This window comes from Dasypus novemcinctus, chromosome 13, assembly GCF_030445035.2.
Source record: "Dasypus novemcinctus isolate mDasNov1 chromosome 13, mDasNov1.1.hap2, whole genome shotgun sequence".
Taxonomy (NCBI): Eukaryota; Metazoa; Chordata; class Mammalia; order Cingulata; family Dasypodidae; genus Dasypus; species Dasypus novemcinctus.
The window spans coordinates 101,138,478-101,155,060 of record NC_080685.1 but is presented as its reverse complement, the minus strand read 5'-3'; the positions used below and the strand labels follow the sequence as shown (position 1 = coordinate 101,155,060).

At 41.8% G+C, this 16,583-nt stretch overlaps 1 long non-coding RNA gene across 1 annotated transcript; it reads right to left on the bottom strand.

Moving 5' to 3' along the window:
• Window positions 1-10,216: 10,216 nt before the first annotated feature.
• On the bottom strand, window positions 10,217-11,242 carry LOC131273094 (uncharacterized). The gene is made up of 3 exons (XR_009180243.2): window positions 11,174-11,242; window positions 10,475-10,542; window positions 10,217-10,291 (listed from the first exon to the last, which is right to left on the bottom strand). It is a non-coding gene; the product is annotated as an uncharacterized lncRNA (long non-coding RNA).
• Window positions 11,243-16,583: the final 5,341 nt, after the last annotated feature.

Sequence of the window (16,583 nt, the reverse complement as noted above, 5' to 3'; positions counted from 1 at the left end):
GCAGGGGTTCTTAACCTGAGGTCCACCGACCCCCAAGAGATCTGTGGAAAGATTTCAGGGGTTCTGTGAGCTTGAATTGAAAAAAACCAACATATTATCTTTATTTTCTCTGACCTCTAACTGAAATCTAGCATTTCCTTCACTTATGAATGTATGAAATAAATAAATTACAGTAGTATTCATTTCATATCACATTACAGTTGTTGCTTATCTCAAAAAATCACTTGCGCTCATCCATACTTTGAAATTATAGTAGCTGTTAGACCTAGTGCTAGTTGAGTATCATAAAACTACCTGCTGCTACATTCTGAGAAGGGGTCCATGGTTTGTACCTGACTGGCAAAGGGGTCTGTGGAACAAAAAAGATGAAGAACCCCTGCTCTAGAGGGTAGGAAACATGACCATTGAATTCACGATTCACAGCTTTACTCACCACCAAAAGGGATTATCCCACATCCCCTTAGTCCAATTTCAAAAGATCCTGAAAGAACTAGCTCAGCTTGGGTCACAAATCCAGTCCTATGCCCAAATGGGTGGGTTACTGCTGTGATGTGACACTTTCACCCAGAATACATAGTGGGAATGGGGAGTGGGAAAGTTTCCAAAATGAAAAAAATTGTGATTCCACAAAGGAAAGTGGTTGGGTGAACAAAAAATAATGACCCACTCTACTATCTTATACTAAAACTCCACTTCAAAACTACAGATATTATCCAGTTAAAAGAATTTAATGTACTGCCAAGGTGATTTTATCTGAACTTCCATTTTCTTGCTTTTCTTGACCCTCCTCCCATTAATTCAGGCAATTAAGAAATTGCTAACCAAGTGCCTTCCAAGCACAAAAGAGAATCTTAAAAGACAATAATAAGCAGGTGTACCAAGCATTTTTATTCTGAATTTTCCAATCACTAGTCTAACCAATTCATTTCTCTTTCCCTGGACATGGATCTTGATCTTGCCCATGCCTCCCTCCCTGGAACTTTTTTATATCCACTGGAATTCACCTGTCCCTCCTAGCTGGCCACATCCATGAAGATTTCAAAGACCAACCTGACTTCTTTATTCACAGCTCCTCAGGGCTTTAGGCACAGGATTTACTCTATTATCTTAAGTTTCTTCTTATAATCAGTTTTCCCACCTAGAAATATCAGAATCCCATGTCTTGAAAGTGCTCAGCATTGAAAGTCTAGGTATCAAGTATGAGGGAATTCACCTGTGATTCAAAAACAGAAAGTGATACTAAGGCAAGTGAACCAAGGAGAAATTGCATATTATTCTGTATTAATAAATGCCATTAAAATGAACATCTCTTGATAACAAATATAGTTCAAATATCAATTCATTTCCGGCAAAAATTCAATACAATATCCTACATCAACCAAGAGTAACTGGGTACCACAGCATGCCAGATACTATGTTAAGTAACTGGGGGAAGACAAAGATGAGAAGGATGAATCTGCTCATCTAGAAACATAATCTAGCAGAGGTAAAGGATCATGCTTGTGGTATAACTGAATTAAAAGCGTACTGGGGAAAGAAAGTAAGTAGAAGGGAAGATGACCCTTGCCCAGTTTTTCCCAAAGGATTTAGCCTATACTCCCACTGTACCTTTTGCATATTTACATTGCAGCATGTGTAATAGTTTCTTTCCTGATGTTTCTCTTTCTTGCCTCCCCCTCACTCACAGTACCATCCCCAAGAAGGCAGGAATTAAACCCATTTATGTTTGTACATAATTCCATGAGGCAGCCAATAAAAATCTGTCGAATGAGTGAAGAAAGGATGAATGCTAGCTTGGGTTAGATGCAGAGTGCAAAGTGCCTTTTACATTTCGCTCAGAGGTTCATGTTTTTGTTTGTTTGTTTGTTTGTTTCCATAAGCAGTAGAGAGGTATCCAAGCACTTAAAGCAGGGAGTAAAGGTCATGTTTGTATTTCATAAAGAATAGCTGAATGTAAGCAAAGAAAGGACTGGTTGAGGCAGGATGAATCTGGAGGCTCATATAATATTCTAGTCAAGAGATGAAAAGGGCTCAATTAAAGCAGGTGTGATGGGAGCAGAAAAGCCACAGCAAAATTTGGGAAATAGAATTTTGGCCCTTGATTGGATGTAGAGATAAGGGAAGATTCCAGGATTGAAAAATTTAATATAACGAAAGAACCTGGAGAATTCCTTAAAGATTGTTGTAGCAGGATTATTTTTGTGGGTGCAGGAATGGTCAATAGTATAAATTGCACAAGCCCTCTTAGCACAGCACCTCTTGTCAATGCCAAATTATTCTTACCCTTGAATTCACAACACCTGTACCAAGATGGACTTGGCTTAGGTGTTTTATAAACCGCCATGGTACTGGCTAATTTTATATCTTCCATAACTCCCTTTTATAAGCCTTAAATGTTAAGGTCCTGAAGTAATCGCAGAGCAGCAAATTAAAACATTTTTTTGCTGAACTTACGAAGTCCTAAATATTTGGGGCAACTTTTCAATATCAGCAACTTCTGCAAAACAGCACTATGAATCCTTGGAGATTTCTCTCAAAAGGATGTCTCTAATAAAGCACGATTACTTCATTTATGTTGGAAAATGATATGCAAGTGTTGGTAACATCTCCACACATGCACTTAGGCTGGGAGCCCAGAGGCCATTTTGCCCAAAGGAGGAGTTTTCAAAAGGAATCATTGGACAAGTCTCTAAATTCAACAATCTCAGATCCATGAATAAGACAGAAGGATTAGGAAGTAGATGTTGTCAACCCCATCCCGTTCTCCACGCCCATACTAGTCTAGATAGAGAATGCCGTGGGCTAAGACAGAAGAGAGACAAGCCTGCCAGAGATAACCATGATGGGGGCGGACGAGCTGTGTCCTGCCCTCTCCCCTCCTCACACTCAGCCCGCGGGGATCCAGGAACGCCTTCGGTCCTCTAACTAAATCTTGGTATCCATCATTGGGAGGACCTGGGTCTGGGTTTTCAAGTGAAGTCTCTCGAAAGCATTTTGCTTTGCCAATGTAATGTGACCACCACGGTCGAAAGGGAGAGAGCTGGGGACAACCCAGGAGAGTCCGTCCTCCTGGGGGAAAATGGGGGAAGCCCCGAAGCTTCCTGTGGGCCCCGAGACAAGACCCAATAGTTGGCTGCAAGAGAGAGTCAGGCTGCGGAGTGGCCTGTCCAACAGGGGTTTGGCTGAGAACGCTCATCATTGGTGTAAAGGCAGTGGCCACCAGAGATTCTGAGGGCTGGGACAGGAAAGAATAGTGTAACATGGGGGCATTTTCAGGACACTGGATTTGTCCTGCATGACATTGCAGTGATGGATACAGGCCATTGTATATTTTGCCATCACTTACAAAGTTGGGCTGGGCAGACTGTAAACTATAATGGAAACTTTAGTCCATGGTTAGTAGCAATGCTTCAATACGGGTTCATCAATTGTAACAAATGTACCACACTAATGAAGGATGTTGTTAATGTGGGAAAGTTTGGGAGGGGGACAGAGAAGGGCGTATGGGAATCCCTTATATTTTTTGTGTAACATTTATGTAATCTAAAACTTTTTAAAAAAATAATTTTAAAAATAAAACGGGGTGGGGAGACCTACTCCTATGGGCAGGAGTGAACAAGGTGGATAAACAAACAAATATTTGGAAAGGTGAAAGAAAATGCTACTAGTGTCATTATGGTAGGGACCAGCCAGAGGGTCTCATAAATGGACCCCAGCAGGCAACCAAGACAAATCCCCATCACAAAGTAGACATTTCTCCACTATTTGCTTAGTCGTCTGAGCATAGCCTTCACCGAGGTTCAAACCTGAAATGACAATCAATAAATTTTCCCTGGTAATGACTAAATTAAAATGTTCACATCAGAAACAATGAGGATTGAGATAGAGATGGAATTTTTGTAGACAAGAGGAGGAATTTACATATTTGCTTACCTGAGTAAAAGCAATTATGAAATTTGTGCATAAGTTTATCACACAGTGGTCAAGGATTGGGAGCAATAGTGTCAGGCAGACCTCCATTTGAGGGCTGCCAACCACCAGCTATGTGGCTATGGGCACATGACTTTTGGTCTGTAAGCCTCAGTTTCCCCCTCTGACTTCCCCATCTGACTCAGACTTCTGATATTTATTGGCTTAACAAACTTAATTTCTTTTGTTCATGTGTCTGACTTGGCCTGGCAAACTGATTGCTCCTTATTTCTCTTCCCATTCTACACCTGCTTCTTCCAAGATCTTTATCTTCCAATTTCTAGCTCCAATTTCCAACTGCTCCTTTTCTAGGCTTCCCTAGCCCAGAACTGTGCCCTTACAATAATTAACCCAGGCAGGACAGCTCAGCCAAGTCCTGTACTGGAAGGTCCATTCTCTAACATCACTGTTGGAGTCTCCTTCCTGGATAGGATCGGCTCACAATTTAGTCCATTCTGGTCTGATTTGGAGCATAGACTTCACAAAGATTTTAGGAGGAGCAAATAAGGAAATTTTAAGTAAAGCATTTGGTGTTAAGAACTTTAGATGTCAGTGCTGTTAATAGAACCCTTGTATGTACAACCAGTTCCCAGAAAATAAAATAATGACACAAAATCCTCATACCAGCAAGGAACATTAGCACTTTCAGAAGGTACGTGTTGAGGCGCAGAGAAGCAAATCACAAGCAGCACATGCAGAGGGCCAACTGTGCTTCAGAATTCTCATCACCTTTGGATTTATCATATTAGTCTTATTAGTCAATCTTTACACCAACTTTCCCAGGATCATGCAGAGTGGAGATTACGTCATTTTATACAAGCCTACACCCTACTGATATCCCTATATCCTTTACAAACATTAGCAGGAGAACTAAAGCCCTCTGGATTCTCCTGCCCAAACTCACTTCTCTTTTCTGCCAAGGCTAAGCAGTATCTTTAATTTGCTATTTTTATTGACATGAATTCTTTATTCTTTAATTAAATGAATATATATTCTTATATATACATAAACATAGTTTCAAAAATTTTTCAACTATGCATATTTTATTTATTAATTTGTGTTTGTCTTCTCCCACGAAGGACTTGAAATGGCTTATAATAAGAACCAGGAACCACAAAATCATAGTAAAATATAAATTAGAATTTTAAAAATCAGTAATGGGTATAAATAAAGCTAGAAACTTAAAAAAGGGTTAAGAAAGGAAGAAAAATAAGCACAGTGGTTATTACACATAATGAAATATAGTGAATATGAATTTTATTAAAATATTATCATTTAGACATGACAGATTATCCAGAATTTAATTCAACTGTGGAGGGTTTATTGTAACATAGATGTGAAAGAGCTCATACTTTCTCATGGAATGATGACAATCTCTTTGGTCCCCCATGTTCCCTTATAGTGGCCCATCACTGGTCCTCAACTATGGAAAGAGACATGTGATCATAAAGGTAGAAGAGAAGGTCAGGGTAAAGGGTGAGGTAACAGCAACAATAATGACTAAGGTGTGCTAAACCCTTAGTATGAGTCAGTCACTATGCTGAACTCTTCAAATATGGTCTTTGATATAGTTCTCATCATAACCCTAGAAGCAGCCTCATTTCACATAAATGGAAACTGAGACTTAGAAAGTTTAAGCACTTAACCAGGTGAAGTAATGAGTAAATGGCCACCTTGGATGTCAAACCAGGGTTGATTGACACCCAAGCCTGGGTTGGTTTAGCCACCACACCATCCTTCCAGGAACACCTGAACTTCCTCTCCCCTATGTCTGGTGCAGCGGTAGCCTCTGCCTCCTCAGCAATCAAATTCCTAGCACAAACATACCAACATATTTGATTGTTTTTTTTGTAACTCCAGATTTTTCCAACTTGTGGATAAAGCCAGATGGCTCCTGTATTAGTCAGCTAAAAGGGTCCTGATGCAAAATACTAGAAATTGGTTGGTTTTTATAAAGGGTATTTATTTGGGATAGGCGCTTACAGATGCCAACCCATAAAGCAAGTTACTTCCCTCACCAAAGTCTATTCTCAGAAGTTGGAGCAAGATGGCTGCTGATGGCTGCAAGAGTACAGGTTTCTTGAGTTCCTCCCTTCCAGGGTCTTGCTTCTCTCTGGGTTCAAGGTTCCTTTCTTCCCAGCGCTTGCTTCTTCCTGGGCTCAGGGTTCCTCTCTTCCTGGAACTGGCTTCTCTTTCCTCTGTGCGCTTACTTCCCAGGGCTCCAGCCTAAGGCTTCAGCATCAAACTCCAACATCAAAACTCCAACATTAAAAACCCCCAACTCTGTCCTTTGCCATGCCATTTATCTGTGAATACCTACCCACCGAGGGATGGGGACTCAACACCCTAATGACGTGGCCCAATCAAAGCCCCAATCATAACTCAATCATGCCCAGGTACAGACCAGATTACAAACATAATCCAATATCAATTTTTGGAATTCATAACCATATCAAACTGCTACAGCTCCTAAGATGTGACAATGTGCGTTTCCTGAGCAAGGGATGTCAAAACCCTGACAGCTCTTTTTCTTCCTCAGAGGTGTGAGAAGAACTTAGTACAGAAAAACTAGAACCCCTTCTCAGGCCTTATGCTCCGTTACATTAGATTTAGGCTACTTTGTCCTATCAGAGACATCCACACTGCCCTTGCAAACAAAACACATCCTTTTAAAAACCCTTCAGAGCTTTTGCTTCTTTTGTTTGAAAAAAAAAAAGCTTGAAAATATTAAGACCATATCCATTTTATTAGAAAATATTTAATATTGAAAATACCTCAAGAGGCACATCTGAAAAATCCAGAAATAGACATTTTACATTTTATATTCAGCCAATTTTCCTGTACTTAATTGATTCCATTATTCATGTTTCCACACCCGAAAGCTTACTGATTTTTTTCTCAGTGCTTATGCACTTCAAGAATGCATGGCTATTAATCAAAGGATCTATCTTCTTCCCTTAGCCCAGCTATCCATGTTAAATTCTTTTCATCTTCCCTCACAAATGAGCTCTTCCAGCTCCTTCATCATTTTCATTACTCTCGTCTATGTCCTTTTCGATTTCTGTGAGAGGCTTAAAACTTCCCATAGTTACAAATCCCATAGAAAAGGATGCCTCACTTCCAAAATCATGACATTATAGCTTTCTAATTAAAGTTAAAGTGGCATGAGCATTTTTTGCTTTTGCTTTTGCTTTCTGTTGCCCTAATTCTGACTTAATTTGGTACCTTTCTAGGTGACAGTTTCTCAGGTCTAGCTTCTTCCTCAAGAGTCTGTTATGCATTGCCTACCCAAATGTGGGATGACACCCTAACAAAAATATGACCCTGGCTGGGTGTTTAAGAGTGAAAATGGGCTAGAGGTCTGAAACATTTGGTTAAACTATTTCTCTGGAGTCCATTGTAATGCTAGGAATAGTGAGTCTACAGCTTCCAGATTCCCGCCTTTTTGGAGCAAATGTACAAACCAAATCCAAGATTGTTTGTCAAGGTGCTTTATTTTTTTTTTTTTAAAGATTTATTTATTTATTTAAATCTGCCCCCCTCCCCTGGTTGTCTGTTCTCTGTGTCTATTTGCTGCGTCTTGTTTCTTTGTCCGCTTCTGTTGTCGTCAGCGGCACGGGAAGTGTGGGCGGCGCCATTCCTGCGCAGGCTGCACTTTCTTTTCACGCTGGGCGGCTTTCCTCACGGGCGCACTCCTTGCGCGTGGGGCTCCCCCACGCGGGGGACACCCTTGCGTGGCACGGCACTCCTTGCGCGCATCAGCACTGCGCATGGGCCAGCTCCACACGGGTCAAGGAGGCCCGGGGTTTGAACCGCAGACCTCCCATATGGTAGACGGATGCCCTAACCACTGGGCCAAAGTCCGTTTCCCATCAAGGTGCTTTAAATCAGCAATTCAGCCATCCTTGAGCAGCCATGTTCTCTGACTCCAATCATTTCCAAGACACTGTTTCTGTTCCTTTGACTTGTGCTCTGGCAAATACACACAATGGGTTGGCTAAAACAATGGGAATGTATTTCTCACAGTTTTGAAGCTAAGACAAAGTCCCTATCATGACAGTGTTACAGCAATGCTTTCTCTCTGAAGACAGGTGTTCTGGGGCTGGCTGCCAGTGGTTCTCGGTCTGGGTTCCTTGGTCACATGGCAATGCATATGGCGGCCTGGCGGCCTCCCCCTTCTCTCTGGATTCTGTTGACATTCAGCTCTTGCTTTCTCTGCTCTTCGCTCTGAGTCTGTCTGAATTTCATTCCATTTATAAAGGTCTCCAGTAATAGGATTAAGACCCTCCTGATTGGGCTGGGCCACCCCTTAACTGAAGTAACCTCATCAAAAAGTTTATTTACAATGCATTCATACCCACAGAAATGGATTAAGTTTAAGGTCTTATTTTTCTGCTCCAAAACCACCACAGCACACTAGGCTGGAATGCCTTTTATAGTATTTGAGAGTAGGTAGCACAGATGGAAGGCAAGTAAAAAACAAAAATGTGGCAAGATTTGTCTTGGTAAACTGAGAGGTATACAATTGCTAGTAACTTCCATCCCTACTTTTGAAACATTGGTTGTTCAAAGTGCATTCAGGCCTGTCATTTTCTTCTTCCTTTTCTTCCTCCCTTGGCCTGATATTAATACATACACATTACTATTGCTATCTAAGGATAGGGATAAGAAATGAAAGGCAGCAAAACAGGAAATGAAATCACGATCTCTCGAGTTTTTATTAATAACTCTGTTTGTTAGTCCTATGCCAACAGATTAGCATTCCTTGAAACCAGCTCTGGTCTTCAGTTATTGGAGCCAGTTATTTCTTTTCCTGGATTTAACGCAAGTCCCTCCACAAAGCACAAAGCAAACTCCGTAAGTGATAGCCAACCAAAATATGGTTTTATGTCACTTATAAATGTTGTTTCCTAAACTTATCATGATCATGGTTGGTTTTGGATAATCAAAAATGAGCTGTAAGCAAATCGTTCTCCACAGGATCAACCAGGTTAAAGAAGCTGGGTAGAGAAATGTCATACCATCCCCTGGAACCAGCCTAATAAAGGGCTTATAGTGTACTAGCAATGGATGTTTTCCACTGGGACTCCATATATAAGTTTTAATACTACTAACTATATTAAACCTTGAAGCAGAATTTTGGTCACTTATTAATAACTACCAATCCATGGTGAAAGCATCACAGGATGAAAACATGCCAATAAAATCCTGCCATCTAAGAAAATAGAAGGTCTTGTATTATAATTTATGAATGAGTAGACTTTCTCTGAATAAGAAATTATAATGAATCAGTGCATCAGTGATCATGCAGATGTAATTTTTATATTGTCATCAATTACCTCTTCTTTATATATTTTTTAAAGATTTTATTTTTTATTTATTTCTCTCCCCTTCCCCCTCACTCCCCATTGTCTGCTCTCTGTGTCCATCTGCTGTGTGTTCTTCTTTGTCCACTTTCATTGTTGTCAGCAGCACCGGAAATCTCTCTCTTTTTGTTGCGTCATCTTGCTGCGTCAGCTCTCTGTGTGTACAGTGCCACTCCTGGGCAGGCTGCGCTTTTTTCACATGAGGAGGCTCTCCTTACGGGATGCACTCCTTGTGTGTGGGGCTCCTCTACATGGGGGACACCCCTGAGTGGTAGGGCACTCCTTGCGTGCATCAGCAGTGCGTGTGGGCCAGTTCACCACATGGGTCAGGAGGCCCTGGGTTTGAACCCTGGACCACCTATGTGGTAGGGGATGCTCTATCAGTTGAGCCAAATCCGCTTCCCTCTTCCTTATATTTTAACCCCAAATTCTTGCAATTTTTAACCAAACACCATTCTTATTTAGATGAGAAAAATAAATAGTTTGAGGTGTAACGGGGCTGAAATTTTTTATGGAACCTTGGGTGTAATTAAGTATTACTTTCTGACTAGAAACATCTGAATACTTTCTAATGTGGCCCTGAAATTAATTATGGAAGGGTCAGGATCCACTTTTGGCAACTGACCTCTGTTCTAAGTGATGCAGTGGCTCCTGTTGCTAATTGGGATGCTTATTTAACAAAACCTTGATTAGCTGGAAGTCCAAGAATTTGGAATTTTCTGATCATCGAATCTTCCAGGCCCCTCGAACTGAGGGCTCAGAGTTATCTTTCTTTGTGTTCAGGGTCAGCATGCAAAGCAATCACTGGTGATCCCAAAACAATGATGTATATGCCAACGAGATGACTCTGCGAACAAGCCCTCAGTTAATGCCATAAGAATTCCCTTTTCATTTCAGCTGATATGACAACCATTTCCTCATTTCTTCCATTTGTCTTGTCCTGCAAAAAGACAAGGCTGAGAGAAACCTAGTTAATTAGCAAGACTCATTAGCTTTTACTAGACAATACTGCTCAGTTTTTCTGTATATAACTCCGCACCAATTTACTTGGCATCACACACAGAAAACAGATGGTGGAGTCATCCGTAAAAATGACAAATTGTAGCAATTGTTTTAAACATGAAGAGAAGAAAACTTACATTTCTCGGGTGCCTATGATACGTTGAGTGATTTCCCGCCATTATTTCATTTAGCTCTCAAAGCAATCCTGCAAGATAGAAAATATCTCCATTTTTGAGATGAGAAAGCGGAGGCTCAAAGAAATTATAATCAAACCAAGTTCACATAGCTGGGAATCAAATCCAGGTCTGTCCGATTCCAAAGCCTGTGGTCTTCGCCTTACTACCAGGTGTCTCTTTTGGGGGGATGCCCATACAATCCGAGGGAGAAAAATGTGTAGGGACTTACTTGCGGTTAAATTAGAATCAACACTGGCTTTTAAAGTAAGTCTCCAATGCCCAGTTAAATTTTATGATCCTGTTTGAAACCAGATCTGCTGATCAAGGCAAGGAAATCTGGTTGAAAGGGTGGGAAATGCAAGCTGTCCACGAGAAGCAAAAAAGTGGGTGGTCCCAAGCTGTGGTCTGTAAGGAGCGTCACCCCTCCTTGAATGAGCTCTTCAAGCCATGGCCCCGATTGAACCCGTGAATAGCTAGAAATATCTGAGCCAGTCCTGTGGGGGCGGAGGGAGCCTGACATTGGTGAGGGGCTCCCAGGGGAGCCCCCTCCCTCACAGGCAGAGGAAGGCACTTGAGCCAAGGCCCACCCATGCTCGCTGCGTTCGAGCTCAGTAACTGGTAAACACCGTTTGCTGCCTTTCCAAGATACAAACTACATACCTGAAGATTTACGCCACAGTCTGTGGATCCAGATTTTCCTTGATGATCCTGCTTAATAATTTTGCCTTTATTAGAATTCCAGGTAGAAGAAGAACCTCATTCCCTAACTAAACAGCCCTGGCAAGGGATTGTCAGGAAAGTTGAAACAGCCCAAGCCAAAATGCGGCGGACAAAAGTACTGACTTAAGGTTTTATGGAGGCATGGCCGTGAGAAAGCTTCCTGGGAACGTTGAAAGCCCGCCCCAACCTCCCGGGCAGGGTGGCCGGAGGCGCTGGGAACCCTCGTTCGGCTAAGGCTTCAGGCCAACGTCTCATACAACGACGAGTCCGACTAACAACCCTGGCAACGCATCAAAGCACACAGAAACGCCCTATTCGGAGCCTGCTCAACGCTCACATCCATCAACCATTCAAACTCAAAGGCGGCAGGTCATTAACGCTGCCCTCAGCTCTTTAATGCCGCCTCTCAACTTGTGTTTTCTTTGTGTGTGTGCAAGTTGAGACTCTCAGCGATTGTAGGACAGTAGCAAATTGTTTTCCCGTGTGCCTAGGCGAGATGACAGGAGGGGCATCTGTACTGCATTAGGAGCACTGCCTCCCAGAAGCGGGTGACAGAGCTATAAATCAAGGTTGCCCCTTCCACGCAGCCCCACACTGCCCACAACGCCCCACACTTCCCACGTACCATCTTCTGCTCGTGAAAATCAAATCTAGGCCTCTGGAGCCGCAATTTATCGTAATCTGAATCTTCTCTCCCTTTAGGAGTGGCCCCAACCCCGCTGCTCCTTGAAGAAAAGACTCTTCTCCCTAGTAAGGATTTGAAACAATGGTTTCTAGTTCATTCTTTAAGATTAGGAGAATACCAATAGCAAGAACAGCAATTTTCTGAAAATCTGCTGCTTACAATATAGAACCTGGCATTGCCACCCTTTCACCATACAAAAGCTCTGGACTAGAGTTCACCTTCAGTTATTCCACAAGAGTTTCAGATTCATCTCACACACTCTGAGAACAGCTGTGTCAGTCTGTCTGCACGGACTTTTACAAGCATTATCTCAAGTATTTTATCTTCACAACAGTCCTGCAGAGTAGGCTTTATTACCCACTCTTACAGATGGGGAAATTGAGGCAACGAGGGTGTAAGCATGCTGCTCTCCATCATTCAGCTGGGGAGTGGGCACGCTGAGGGAAAAGAAATCAGAGCCTGGTGACGCTAAGCCCAGGGCCTAGAAGCCACATTGTCCCTTGTTTTTCTGGCTGTATTTCTCTGAAACTGAGTTGTATGGGACTTATTTTCATATAGTTTCTTATTCTTTGTAGTGATAGGGACTTTAGAAAGTCTTTAAAAGCAAAATGAGAGGCTAAGTGCACAGAAAATTGTAATTCTTAATACCTGACAACCCAAACACTTCCACCAAAAGATGCATTCTGAGGAAATGTGGCCATAGTTTGGTGCCAAATGTTTCGTAACTCAAGGACTTTTGTTGAGTTACAAAAGTAACTCAGTGTGGTATGTCTCCCACACTGGCTTCCTCTTGCTTTGTAGAGCAATAGCATTTCATACGTATTGAATGCCCTTTGCCCATGCCCACTGGCAAGTGAATGATAACAAACTAATTCTGAGCATTAAGTCAAACCAAATACCTCAAGAAGCAAAGTCAAAAGGAGGAACACATGTGTTTGCCTGAATCATAGAAGACTGATCCATTCTCACCTATCTGAACCTAAATAATTGCATGCAATGCTCATAGCATCAGGCAAGTAAGTCCTGAACTTGCTGGAAGCTCTCAGCCTGGCCTTGACCTGAGCTAATTAGCCCAACTCTCACCTACCGGAATCATTGGGCCTTCCCAGGCAGGGCCCTAAACATCTACTGTGTTAAGTATAATCACAGTGTACAACATGTGATTATGCTAAAAGTCATTAATTACACACTTTAGATTGATCATATGGTGTGTGACTATATCTCAATAAAACTGCTTAATTAATAAATAAATAATTGTGCAAGAATAACCAGAAATAGCAGCTATGTACAGCAGGGGAAGCAAAGAGAGATTGGCAGGTGAGGAACTTTCTTGTTTGTCTGTTTTTTGTTGAATATCATTATTATTGAAATAATGAAAATGCTGTAATAATGATTGAAGTGATGCATGCACAACTATGTGATTGTACCAAATACCATTGACTATACGTTTTGGATGAATTGTAGGCTTTATAAATACCTATCAATAGAATTGCTTTGTTTTTTAAATAAAAACATCCGGTGAGTGCTATATCACTTGAGGATTCTGGATTCAGGAGACAGAAGCTGACTCTGACAGACGAGGCAGAAAATGAGATTAAAGATACTGGGTGGGTGCTTTCCAGAATCATCAGGAATGCTAGAGAACCAGGCTTGAGGCTGAGGTCCCAGGAACAATGCCCACGATTGTGCTGCAGGACTGGTGTGAAGAGGAAAATTCACTGTCCCCATCCAACACTGGACACTACATTGGAAGGTTTTTTTGCCAAGAATTAAGTCTTGTGCTATCATGGCTGCTGCCGATTTTGACACAGAGAGTGAGAGAAAGGCAGAGAGTGAGCAACTATGTTGTGTCATTAGCTGCTGAGTCAGAAACTGGAGCAGGTGAACTTGACTGGCAGACACCTTGCCACATACCTGTTCCCACCATAAAAGTCATTTCCAGCTCTGTAAACTTGTAAGGTGGAAAATTCCTCCAAACATATAAAGGGCATAGATGGTGAGGTTCCAAAACAAATGGCACATGTCCATTTCCTGACACAATAAAATAAATACAATGATATCCATCTTTTTGAGTTGAGAAAAGAGGAGAGGTATAATAACTTGCCTGAATTTCTAATTACCAAGACAGGATTAGATCATTGTTTGTTTCTTAGTTTGTTTTAACTCAAAAGCCTGTACACTTTTTTAAAAGATTTTTATTATGTATTTATTTCTTTCCACTACCACCCACATTGTTTGTGCTTACTGTGTGCTCATCTTCTCTCTTTTTTTTGGGGGGGGGGGAAGTGAGGGGGGTAGGCACTGAGAACCAAACCCAGGCCCTCCCATGTGGGAGGGGGGCACTCAATTGCTTGAGTCACCTCTGCCTCCTGCTTGTTGTATCTCTCGTTGTGTTTCCTCATTGTGTCTCTTCATTGCATCATCTTGTTGTGTCAGCTCACCATGCCAGACTCTCACATTGGCTCCCTGTCTTGCTTGTCTTCTTTAGTAGGTACCAGGAACCGAACCCAGGACCTCCCATGTGGTAGGTGGGCACCCAACTGCTAGAGCCACATCCGTCTGTGCATTTTTAACTAAGCTATGCTGCCACCCATTAATATAATAGTTTGAATTTAGTATTCTAAGCAATATGGTGGCAATTTCTAATAAAATACCAGATATATAAGAGAAGCAAAATAGCTTAAGCTGTTAATCATGTTTATTTGATTAAGGTTTTATTATACCAGACCAAACAATTGCTGCTGTCCAAATAAACTACCTACTTTCCCACTTTTGGTTAAGGATGGATTAAATAAACATTGACTCAAAATGGTGCAATTTTAGATTTTTTCTCAAACTCAAAATCCCCTTTCTCTCGGGACATTAGGAAATGAGTTACAAAAGTTGACCGTATAAGATTGCCCTAATGTGGAGCCAAATAGATGAAAGTGCATACTCATTAAGCTGCTATTCTGTGCAAGGCATTGTTCTAGCCACGAGGGAAGAAATGATGACTCTGCTGTGGAGAAGCTCAAAATCTAGTAAACAAGTCATAAGGACATCATTTCAATTCTGTTGTGAGTGCTACGTTAAAAACACACTCAGGATCTGAGAGCTCAACAAAATGACATGCATGACATCAAATGCATAGCCAGGGAATCTGGGAATTCTTCCTGGAGGAGATGCCAAGCCACCAGAGGGGCCCTCATCATGGTCAGTCATCATTCAACAGGCTTCTGTGGAGCACCTCTTGCATGGTTTGCACAAAGCTAGGTGTTTAGTCTACGAAGTAAATACAGTCTCTGCCCACATGGAATTTGAATCTAGCAAGGAATTCAGAAACCAAAATATAATTACACTAACATTTCATTAGCTATAATTGTAATAAGTGCTGTCAAGAAAAAACAGAGTTTTATGAAAGTTTAGGACAAAGGAAACCTATCATAATCTCAATGAGTAAGCAGTGAGGGGTGGTGTTCTCCATCAGTCTCATGTTTCTGCACATCTTGTATTAGCTTTTGTTCCATACTATCTTTTCAAGGATGTTTGTATAATAAGTAGTCTCAGAAGGTAGAAATAATGCCTCCCTCTTGGGCAAAGGAAATACTTTTTCCTTCCTGACCAATTCAAGAAATAGAATGTCTCCCTCCAAGGCAATGGTTTGGCACATTTCCTAGCAGTCTCCTTTAGAAGATGAGTTGTTTTAAGGCCAGGATTCCTAAAATGTGCTGTGAATCGACTATGTTGGGTACACATACCCACTGAGTTGGGATGATTCAAAGCCATTAACCGGGGCTGTTTTGCATCACCCCATGAAACTCAAGGGACAAAGGGTACTGATGTGAACAAGATGCTCTGTTACCTGCTGTGCCATGAGTAATAAAGACCTTTGTCTCTGACATAGGTGTCTCATGTCTTCTGCCAATATCTTTGAAATTATGGCAGGATAATTTACAAGTAAGATAAAATCTCAGACCTTTCAAGGCATTGAGGGCAGGTGGAGGGTCAGAGGTTTCCCTGAGGGACTGAGTTTTTAAACAGAGACCTGAAGTTGGTCATTTCGGTCAAGTTGGTCATTTCGGGGCAGAGGGAATCCATGTGGTGGGGCCACACCTGAAGGAAAGGAGTATGGCATGATTCAGGAGCTTATATAGGACCAGATTGTCTGGAATAGAGCACGTGAAGTTGGAGATATCTCAAAGTGAGGTAAGAGGGCTTGATCATATAAACATGTAAAGGAGTTGATGATATATTGGAAGACAATTCTCCATGGACCTCTCTATTTTCTGCACATCTTGCAAACTACATAACTGTCCTTTTCTCTGGGCTATCTTTCTATTTTTAAAAAAAGATTTATTTATTTCTCCCCCCTCCCTCCATTGTCTGCTCTCTGTGTCTGTTCACTGTGTGTTCTTCTGTGTCTGCTTGTATTCTCATTAGGTGGCTCTGGGAACCAATCCGGAGATGTTCTGGAGTGGGAAAAAGGCAGTCATTCTCTTGCGCCTCCTCAGCTCCCTGGTTTTGCTAAGTCTCTTACTGTTTCTCCTCTGTGTCTCTTTTTGTTGTGTCATCTTGCTGTGTCAGCTCTCTGCATTGGCCAGTACTTCTGCATGTGGCAGCACTCCTGTGTGGGTTGGCACTCTCCATGGGCTGGCACTCCACATGGGCCAGCACACCTTCACCAGG